At 41.6% G+C, this 11,610-nt stretch overlaps 1 protein-coding gene across 3 annotated transcripts in view; it reads right to left on the reverse strand.

Moving 5' to 3' along the window:
* Nucleotides 1-9,938, reverse strand: part of pak5 (p21 protein (Cdc42/Rac)-activated kinase 5) — an 84,390-nt gene extending 74,452 nt beyond the window's left edge. For all 3 annotated transcript variants that reach the window (XM_072683359.1, XM_072683373.1, XM_072683366.1), the window contains exon 1: nucleotides 9,485-9,938. The gene's annotated coding sequence lies outside the window, so the exon portion shown is untranslated. The remainder of the gene's footprint in view (nucleotides 1-9,484) is intronic.
* Between the last annotated feature and the right edge of the window lie 1,672 nt (nucleotides 9,939-11,610).

Here is an 11,610-nt window from a genome sequence, read left to right on the forward strand (position 1 = left end):
TCACAGCTGCTTCAGGACTGGAGCCGACTTGCAGACAGAATGGCCCATATACCTAATTTAAGTTTTAGCCGGGGTGCCGACGTGATTCGAAACTGCCAGGTGCAGCGATTCCTGACAGAGGCTTTAAATACAGGTGGAGAGATTACTCACTGGCGCAGAGATGAACAAAAGCAGACTAATTATACGGTGCAAAACTCATTTCCATGTTGCACAATGGCGTGGCGTACGCCTTGTTGCACTGAGCCATCTACATAACCATCTGCATACGCCGTGTTCTACAGTGTGTGAAGATTAAGTGAGAAACATAATCAGCATACAGGAGTTACTACGCCAGAACAATAGCAATTCACGCAAAGGTTGAACCTTTACGCTTTAAGCTAAGATATATTTCAGTGAGAAGGGCATGATAATATCTTTACATTCTCATTTCAACTGAAAGAACCTGAAGTCATGGGGTCCGAGTGTGCTGCTTCAGGTATTCTTGAAAAACGTTGTTTGGCTGAGAAACATACTGCAATATTGCACATCACTTACAAAAACTGCTAGTGAGTATGCTCTCAGTTGACCTCTTATATACTTATCAGAGATACAAATTAAATTAAACTTAAATTATACTTCACTATACTTGGCTTTTACTGAGCTAAGTACACAGTAAAGATTAAACATTTTAAAAAGTGCCATATTGTTGTAAAACTTGCCATATATGTAAAGTTTTGACTTGTGGTTTGGGTTGGGACTGATTTCGAAAAGGCAGCATGAGAAAAACTGTGTATTTGTCGACTTAGGTTGTTTATGTTCTTATATTTTGGCATTAAATACAGTATTTGTTTGATTTTTTTATTTATACATAAGTAAAAAGGTATATTTCAAATACAAGAAAATAATATCTAAATGGAAAAAATAAAATCTAAGTAGTAAACTATAAGTATTATGTCAAGTTCACTTTAACAAAAGCAGCATATTTGCAGTATATAAACTGCTGAACTAGCAGTTTACAGGGAGTATACTTAAAAGTGTACTTTCATAAAAGTCTATAACTAATCATAACTAGAGTACCTGTAAGTACAATTTAAGCACAGTTGTGAGTGTGTCTGCTGCACAGCTCCATGTTCTCCCTTTGTCCACAGGGGCCTTCATCAGGCACTCCGGCTCACCCCTGCCCATGCTAAATTGCCTCTAGGTGTGGGTGCCTCAAGAAGAAGCGTATAAGATGGATGTAAACTAGTTGTGTACTCAAAGTTACTTACTACTCTTTTACTAAAGGTATACTGTTATTAACTAAAAAGTGTGCCAATTAAGTACTTAAATAGTACATTTTAATAGTAATAGTAAATAGTACAGTTTCAGCCATGCAATTCCCTTTGCCGCATTCTCTTCACTGGCGTCCTGTAGCTGCCCACATCAGATTCAAAACCCTGATGCTGGCCTACAAAGCTAAGAATGGACCAGCCCCTCCGTACTTGATGACAGTGGTCAAAAGTCAATCTGCACCAAGAGCCCTTCAAGCTTTAAGTACGGCTCGGCTTGACCCGCCATCTCTTAAGATCCCCGGAAGACAAGCGTCCAGGCTTTTTTCTGTCCTGGCACCGAAGTGGTGGAACGACCTTCCCCTGGGTGTCCGAACGGCTCTTGTTGTGTTAAAGCGCAGACTACAGACTCACATCTTCCGAGAGTACTTGGGCAAAGTGTAGTGCTGAGTATTGTCTGACTTCTGTATTTAGTAGTATCTAAGCTTAGAGGTATCGTTTGAACCCTAGTTACGGGTATTTTCTGAGTAAACAGTGAAGCACTGGTGGAAGTCGCTCTGGATAAAAGTGTCTGCTAAATGCTTTCAATGTGAATGTAACTGTAAATGTAAACTACCAGTAAATTCATATTTGTATACATATTGTAGACTTGGGAAATACACTTGGCCTTTGCTCACGTTTACTTAATAAAATTACATTATCAAGTTTATTTAATAAAATAAAACACTGAATAAAACTTTAAGTATACGTAGTAAGGGATACTCGGCCCACAGGCCTCCTACGGTTGGATTTGTCTTCTTCAGTCATTCCCCAACCCAGTTGTCAGTGCTATTTAAATCTGGTGATTGTGTTAGACTGCCATGACATCACCTTCCACTTCTTCGCTCCTCAACCCACTCCATCACATGATGAGTGGTGTGGTATCTTTCATTGTCTTGTTGACGGATCAAGTGATTTTATTGTGGTTCTCCATCCAAACAAACTAAAACATCAGTGTATGACACAGGCACATTTCAGCAATCAGGTGTAGACTGTAGCATCATGCAAATGTTATAACCTAGGCTGTTAACTTTATGTAGGTTAGGACAGTGCTGGAAATCCAACCCACAAGCATGAATGTTCTTGTTGGTAAAATCTAAACCAGAGGAGGAGTGCTTAAAGTCGCACTACACAGGGATACAAACAGCACGCATTCTCAAGTGACCTACATTTGTGAAAATATGGTGGGGTGACTTAGAAATGAAAACTACCATATAATGCAGTTGCTCTATGGGATACCAAACGACTTTGGCTTTGTGCTGCAATCTAGAACACAGCTAGCTGATCTAATCAGTCTCGGACACAGATATGTAATTGAATGGCAGTGATGCCTGAAGGCCTTTACATACTGGACAACATTTAGTTTTGCTACTTTTAGAGACAAAAACACATTTCATTGAACACATATATATATTTAATATATATATATATTTTATAGTTTAAGGTGCCTGAGAAACTTTCATTAATTATATATATATATATATATATATATATATATATATATATATATATATATATATATATATATAACTATTGAAAGTGTCTCAGGCCACTTAAACTCACTCGATCTGGCACTGTTGTCTATAGCATTGGCATGGCAACAGTCAAGATAACAGGTCAATTATGTCCTGGCAACAGCACTCTTTGACAGACATCAAAGGTCTGCCTCAACATATATGGTGCTAGCAAACTGAGATACAGACATCCAGGCTATATGCAACAACACTATGGCGATGAAACTCTCAATGATCCTCCTGCATTACCAAAATTTATTTTTTTGTGTGGAACAATAGATACAGTGTGACACTCTACAACTCTACAGAAGAAGGGGAAAACCTTAACTTTCAATGGAAGTCGATGAAAAACAGATTTTTCTATTGGTCCGCTCACAATGGAAAGAACAATGACCAGATTCAAAACAGGTAAAAAAGTAAATAAAAAGACTGAACGATGCTGAATTCGGTAAATAAACAGCAACTCTTCATGTAGAATGTGCAGGAGTGTGTATCTGTAGAGGATGTGAACTCACACATGCTTAGAAAATCAACTACACATGTAATTTCACCCTCTATTAATTTATTTCCATATTTTGTCCTAAGTCAAAACTAAAGACGTGTGACGGTGCACAGAAATTTGAACATGTGCAACACTCACTGAATGCTAACAAGCTCTTGGTCAAAGGCGGGGCGCAAAAGCCGATCCAGGCACAACTAAACTGCAGGTGGATGGAATGTGCTTCTTTCTGACTGAGCTCTGGGGGGATACAGAGTGATGCACAATCCGGGTGCTGTGGAGTCAGTTCAGACTCCTCAACTCTACTCATTCTGAACCATGACTGCACAAAATCCACTGTTAAAGGGCAAAAGAAAATGTTGTTTATCCAGTCCAGATCCTGTTTATGCAGCACAGTAGTGGTACAACACAGCTTTGCACAAATGACTGTATTATACCAAGTAATATCAGGTATCAGGACAAATGAATACAGCTGACTAATCAAACGAACAGAGTGCGAGTTCAAGCAGCTATGGGGCAAGGGGAAACTTGGAGCAACGTACTGAGGAACTCATTACTGTAGTCATAATCACTTCAACATGAATGGTTATTAACCAGACCACCAGCAACCTTTTTCATTCTGAAGCTGAAGACTGAAGCCTCTTATTGGGATTTTCCATTCCATCTTAAATAGAGAAGCAGGTACAGTGAGTCCAAGAAGTATTTGATCCCTTGCTGATTTTCTTTGTTTGCCCACTAATAAAGACACTATCCTTCTGCACTTTTAATGGTAGATATATTCTAACATGGAGAGACAGAATATCAAGACAAAAATCCAGAATATAATTTTAAAGAATATATTTTAATTAATTTGTATTTCAATGAGGAAAATAAGTATTTGATCCCTCTTGCCAAACACACTCAATACTTAGTGGCAAAGCCTTTGTTTGCAAGCACAGCGGTGAGACGTTTGTTGTAGTTAACCACAAGTTTAGCACACACACCAGGGGGAATTTTGGCCCACTCTTCTTTGCAGATCCTCTCTAAATCATGAAGGTTGGTGGGCTGTCGCTTGGCAACTCTGACCTTCAGCTCCCTCCATAGATTTTCGATCGGATTGAGGTCTGGCGACTGGCTGGGCCACTCCATGACCTTAATGTGATTTTTCTTGAGCCAATCCTTTGTTGCCTTTGCTGTATGTTTAGGGTCGTTATCATGTTGGAAGACCCAACCACGGCCCATTTTCAGATCCCTGGCAGAGGGGAGGAGGTTGTCCCTCAGGATTGTGCGGTACATGGCTCCATCCATCTTCCCAGTGATGCGGTGAAGTAGCCCTGTACCCTTGGCAGAGAAACACCCCCAAAACATTATGCTTCCACCTCCATGCTTGACGGTGGGCACAGTGTTCTTGGGGTCATAGGCAGCATTTTTCTTCCTCCACACATGGCGGGTGGAGTTGAGGCCAAAAAGTTCAATTTTGGTCTCGTCTGACCACAAAACCTTCTCCCAATAACTTGGTTCATCTTTCAAATGATCATTGGCATACTTGAGGCGCGCCTCCACATGTGCTCTCTTCAGCAGGGGTACCTTTCGGGCACTGCAGGATGTGAATCCATTGTTGCGCAAAGTGTTGCCAATTGTTTCCTTGCAAACTGTGGTCCCAGCTGCCTTCAGGTCATTTGCTAACTCCTGCCGAGTGGTTGCAGGACGATTTCTGACTGTTCTCAGCATCATTGCCACCCCACGAGGCGAAATCTTCTTTGGAGCACCGGGCCGAGGTCTGTTGATTGTCATGTTATACTCTTTAAACTTTCTGATAATTGCACCAATAGTTGTTACTTTCACATCCAACACCTTACTAATCTTTTTGTAGCCCATTCCAGCTTTGTGAAGGTCAACAATTCTGACTCTGAGGTCCTGTGACAGCTCTTTGGTTTTACCCATGTTGGAGACTTGAAATCTGTGTGATCTGTCTGATTCTGTGGACAGGTGTTTTTCACACAAGTGATTAGTGAGAACAGGTGGCTTCAGGTCAGGTAACAAGTTGATTGGGAGTGTCTAACTGGTCTGTAAAAGCCAGAACTGCTAATGAATACTAAGGGATCAAATACTTATTTCACTCCATGAAATACAAATCAATTAATATATATTCCTTAGATTTATTTTCTGGATTTTCTTTTTAATATTCTGTCTCTCCATGTAAGAATACATCTACCATTAAAAGTATAGAATGATCATGTCTTTATTAGTGGGCCAACGAAGAAAATCAGCAAGGGATCAAATACTTCTTGGACTCACTGTACATAAACGCTGCATAAGCGGCTGAATGCAACTGCTCAGTTTTTTTAAGGTGGAACGGGAACTACAGCCTGGTGGCTAAAGTCAGATGGCTCACCACCAGTTATGTTGACCACATTTACACCATAAATACACACATGCTGCACTACTGCACTTTGTGAAGCATGACCCACCTCTTCAGAGAGTACTTGGGTGAATTGCAGAGTGGTCACCTTATTGACTTGTGTTTAGTAGTGCCTTAAATGTAAATGTAAATGACCATCTCATGCAGTGGATGTGATACAGAGGCTGCCAATAGCCTTGGCTTATAGCCTCTATCAACACAGCACACACACATGTATCTACTTCTTCTGTCAGGTGATTCAAAAACATAGCAAGAGTAATCAAAGTCACTGCTTGACTGCGGTAAACTGGTAATCTGTCGATTTAGTCTACTTAATTAGCATGATGGAGGATGAAATACAAAAATACCCTAAATCTATTAATTAATAATTGCAGAAATAAATAAATATATGTATTTATTTATGCCTTTATGTCCAACAGTTATTGCTATTAAAGCAGCTGTTATTTTTGCTTTATGTTATTTATGTCTATTCATTTTCTATATTTTTGGTTGGCATGTCTTGTCCTCCATACTTTTGAACTTTGTGGCAGAGTGTGTGTGTGTGTGTGTTTAAGAGCCGTAAGGTTATCCTAAGACTCTGAAGTCCTTGTACGGCTTCTATTACCACGTCACCGACCACTCGGAGGGCATCTTGCCATTTAAACCTTTGTCCACCAGGCAGACCGCCACCATGTGCAAACCTCAGGTCTGGTCCCACTGTGCTCTGACCCTCTTGACATTTACAAACCTCCAACCCCGAGTCACACACAACAGAGCTCAGTGAGCTGGCTATGCTAATCGCAAAATAAACACAGCACAATCAGTCGCCCGAAACAGATTCGCTGACCCGCCATGTCTACTCGTCCCCCCTGTTATTCTAGTGCATGCTTCACTGTACTGATGCCGTGCCACTGCTCACGCTGTCAGTGTCTGCTCGCCCCCCGCTTTATCTAACTCTTCCACCCCTCTTTTGGGTCTTCCCTTCTCATTAGCATGCCTTCGATGGCTGCTCTCTGGATCATCCTGATCGATCTCTCAGAGTCTGGTCTACTTAACATCTCTGACGAGGCCTCTAAGTGGTCCGGCACGAACGTAGGCTTAAGCGTGGAAAACAGAGGGGCTGTTTAATTGAAGTTTCCCATGCAATGAATGAACGCTCCCACAGTTCATTAGCTGCTAAAACATCCTGAGAAAGGTTTCATCAGTTGGCTGTTGACACTTTAATTTTTCAGGCTTGGTGAACAGCACGTGATTCACATAACAGGTGATTAGCAGCAGCGGTGTGCTCTCACAGAGAGACGGATGAAGGTCCACTACAATGCAAACTGTGCAATGTAAATAAAGTCCTTCACAGTGTAAGGACGCTTGCTGCTGACAGGAACTAGGTGATGTCTTTAACACAAATACTGCCATTGTATTTACTGCCTCAAACCACCATGTGTCATCTGTGGTTTTACATATAATGTAGATAATGGTAACTCTCTGGGTAGTATTTTCCATTAGTACTTTCCATTGTGAACTGTATGAAGGCAGTCTCTCAGATATAGGACAGTGTATCTGTAACAGTGTTGTGTAATGGCTTTATATAATGTACATTGTAGAAGCATTAAAAATATGGATATCTGGCTCCCATCACCAAGACTGTGAGCAATTCTGACTCTACATGTTTCTCTAGAACAGTGCATTTCACACCAAACCATATGAACAACTGTGGATACATTCAGCACAACCACTGAATTGTGCAGAAAATCCAACTATACTGTTGTGGTCCTAAAAAAAAGTTGTTAAACATTGTTAAGACCTGACAGCATCAGGAGGCACCTTTTACAGGAAGTACCTGTACAGGCTAGAACCACTTTAGCGTTCTTCAGCTTGCTGGTATAAAGAAGCCCTTTTTGGTTGGCAAGTAAGCCCCCTTCCATAGTCCAGTAAAGAACTCCCACTGCTAAATGCATGGAGCTAACTTTGAACATCGACAGACAGAGGTAACAGCTCGGGTCTCCTGTGCTTCGATGCCTCTGTCAGCTGTTGTGTTTTGCTCCATACAGGCTATTGTAGGGCTGGATAAGAGAGCAGTGTTTCAGTCAGCAGCTTTTCACGCCTCATACAAGACCAGCACTGACTTTCATGTAGAGAGTGGAGAGCGAAACGCTGCTACTGTGAGCCAGTTATTCAATCAAGTCTTTTCACAGCAACCAAACACATGACACCAGTTTAGAGCATAATATGCATGAGTTAAACACATCCAGGCCTGCCACAGTTTCTTCAACAGTGCCATGTATAAACACTATTATTAGAGGTGTGAATTTTTGTCTTTTTGCTGTAGTCGTTATTGTCATCATCTAATAGTGTCATATAGACACATAAGACCAACTTTTGATGCTGCTATGATTAGTGTTGTTGTTAAAACATAGTTTCTCAAATAATCACATAGAAACATTAGACCTACTTTTTATTCTTGTGCTTATTATTATTATTATTATTATTATTATTAGCAGCAGCAGCAGAATATTAATACTATATTGTAGCTCCTCTATGTCATACAGAAACATTAGACATACTTATTTCCTCAGTTATATTTTTATTAGTAATAGCATTATTTTTTATTAGTAGTACTTTAGCAACATATTAATATCATAATGTAGTTTCTTAGTGACATATAGAAACATTTGAAACACAGAAACATTATTACCTAAGTTATATTTTTATTGTTGTTGTTATTATTATTATTAATAATAATAATAATAAACTATATCTCCTCTATGTTATACAGAAACAGTAGACATACTTATTAGTAGCTATATTTGTATTAGTAATAGTAGTATTACCATTATATTATCATTATTATTATTAAACCATAGCTCCTCTGTGTCACATAGAAGCATTAGATACACGTATTATTTATTATAGCTATAGTGTTGTTATTATTATTATTATTATTATAAGCATATTTCAATTATATCATAGCTCCTCAATGTCACATGACACAATACCTGTTACTGGAACTGTTATGATTTATTTATTGGTATTATTTTATCATCTCTTGGGGTCAAACAGAATAATAAGACCTACCTAATGTTGTTGTTGTTGTTGTTAATGTTAGTGTTGTTAATATAACGCCATTCTCATTATTACTGTGTCTTATGTACACCGTTATTGCAGTAAGTCCAGATCCTAAACATACGATCACGAGTCAGTGACACATCTGAAATATCAGACGATTCAGCTATAGACGGAACGCGTTTCCTGTCCACATCTCTGACTCGATTAACCCAGCTAGCCTCAGTGTCCTGCTCGTAAACCACACACACACACACACACGCCTGGCCACAGAAACTTGGGCCAGCCTGCAGCAACAACTCGCTCTCGCTACGTTCGAGTAAAAGCTGACCGTGTCGAGACCGAAACGGCAGGGCTGGAGAAAGAGCACACCGCCCCAGCGGAGCCCCGGCCTTGACTGCAAACAACCGTTCATCTCCCTTCATTCAGCTGCACTGCTGTAACACTATCCCAGCTCGAGCGCGACTGCGGCGCGTGTCGAAAAGCACCAAGGACAGCGGTCTGCTCACACACAGACACGGCCCCAACGAGGAGTGTTTACAGCCTACCTTAGACTACTACTGGTCTGCTGGGAGGCGAAGCAGCAAACAGCGCACTGACCGCACCGTTAAAGCCGTTGATTGGGCGCGAGCTCCTCGGTTTACGCGTTTATACCGTGCAGCGCGTGCAGGAAGCAGCATCGAATCACAGCACGGGCCCTGTCGCTGGGCTGCAGGCTCGATCCACATCAATACGACCCCCCTACCTGTTCCCTGCGATGGCCGTCCTCACATGTCCCGCTGCTCGCGCGCTGATTTAGCGAGGATGGAGCGTTACGTGCTCGCGTGCGCCATGTTCCGCGTCTCCAGCCTGTTTTCAGCCCTCTCCGTTGATCTCTCTATCTCTCTCTCTCTCGCTCGCTCTCTCTCTCACACACGCACATACACACACGCGCGCGCACGCGCGCGCAAACACACTGTTTCTGCGCTCCGCTAACGGAGCCTGAAGGCGGGCAGCGCGCGCTACACTACATCCGGGCCGTTGCGGCGCGCGTGGGATTCACGCTCCAGGCCGAATAGCTAGCTAGAACGCGAGCACCTGAGCCGCTGTGCACGCCGGGAGGAGTGATCTGGGGAGTACGAAGGAAGCGCGCTCGCGCCCCCTCCCTGCATATTTCACCTCACACCGGAACCGAGAGCTGCAGGCCCGGCCGGTGTACGGCCTCGTTCAGCGTGCGCGCAGCAGGTGTGGCCGGTTGGGGAGGGGGGGGGGTGGAGGGGGGGCTTGCGATACGCCCCCTCGCTATCGGGAAAAGGAAGGGGGGGCATGCACGCGCTGAAGACGAGGAGGAGGCGCTTATTGGAGGTCACGTATTGGACCACAGAGCGCACATTAAAGCACTAACCGCTACACGAGAGCGCTGTCAGTGTCTAAAGAGCACGTGATTGAGCAGTGATGGTGGCACTGATTGATGATGATGACGATAAATGTACGGCGAGTCTGTCGATTGCACGAGTGCCGCGCGAGCTCGGGAAGAAAGCACGTGACGTCATCGTGTGCTCATACGTTACATCCAGATGTTGGTTTATCGTCGCTGTCGGTCTCCAGTTATGATCTTTACAGTGTGTCACGATGTCATGACGATTGGGCCAATAGAAATGATCCAAAAATGACCTGAAACATAATATTTTCACATTGACTTCTATTACAAGTTGAGAAGGTTTTTTCCCTCTCCTGTAAAGTTACAATTTTGACGATGTTTGCTGCGTTACAGCGGCAATACATACATGCATCCACATAAATACATCCGTAGATAGATATCGATGCATGTAGGTATGAAAAGACATGATCACTGTTGGACATTTGGGGGCGACATCCGACCTGCCCCATCATTACTATACCAATATACCACGATTTTGTATGGCAGCACAAATTATCATGTATAAGGTGTCATAAATGCACAATAATGCAAGAAAAGTGAATAAAACATGCATATATAATAGAAATGTACACATATACAATAAAGCAATTTAAAAAGTTCATAAAATATACATGTATATAATTTTAGCCTAGTCATGAAATACATGGTGCTAACACACATAGCAAATTAGACAACTGAACTTTAGACGACCAAACTGTCTTTGTCCACCAGATCGGTTAGGCTAGCTGACAGAGTAACTCATTAACCTGATTCATATCTAAAGTTATCTGACACTCACTCTAAACTATAACAGAATATCACATAATACTATCACATCTCTGACGCAGGGGAAACGCTAGCGCTAGATAAGTTAAGTTAGCTGACCTAGTCAAGCTAATGTTAACACTAATCCTGTCACAATTACCCAAATGATAATCAGAACAATATGGTTACAAATCTCAAAAAACTCATCTCTGATCTCTGCTTTTTCACTTATGAGGACACAGTAAAGTGTATATTTGAAGGAAGTGTACTTACAGTTTGCCTCAGTCCAGCTCTTGCCTGATGAAGCTGTGTAATCATTTCTGATGTAAGGAGCGCCTCATCTCACAGTGAGCGGCTGCGGTAGCAAACCCACACTGGCTAGGTGACACTGGCAGCTGAAATAGCCTAACCAAAAGTAACGGTACCTCTTTCAGAAAATGCAAATGCCCAGACATTTAGACACCAAGGCTTTAGTATTTACACTTTTTTGATTGTTTGTATTTTTTTTTCATAATATGTACAGATAGACAGACTGATAGATAGATAGATAGATAGATAGATAGATAGATAGATAGATAGATAGATTGATTGATTGATTGATTGATTCATTGATTCATTGATAGATAGATAGATAGATAGATAGATAGATAGATAGATAGATGGATGGATGGATGGATGGATAGATAGATAGATAGATAGATAGATAG

This window comes from Salminus brasiliensis, chromosome 1 (assembly GCF_030463535.1).
Source record: "Salminus brasiliensis chromosome 1, fSalBra1.hap2, whole genome shotgun sequence".
NCBI lineage: Eukaryota > Metazoa > Chordata > Actinopteri > Characiformes > Bryconidae > Salminus > Salminus brasiliensis.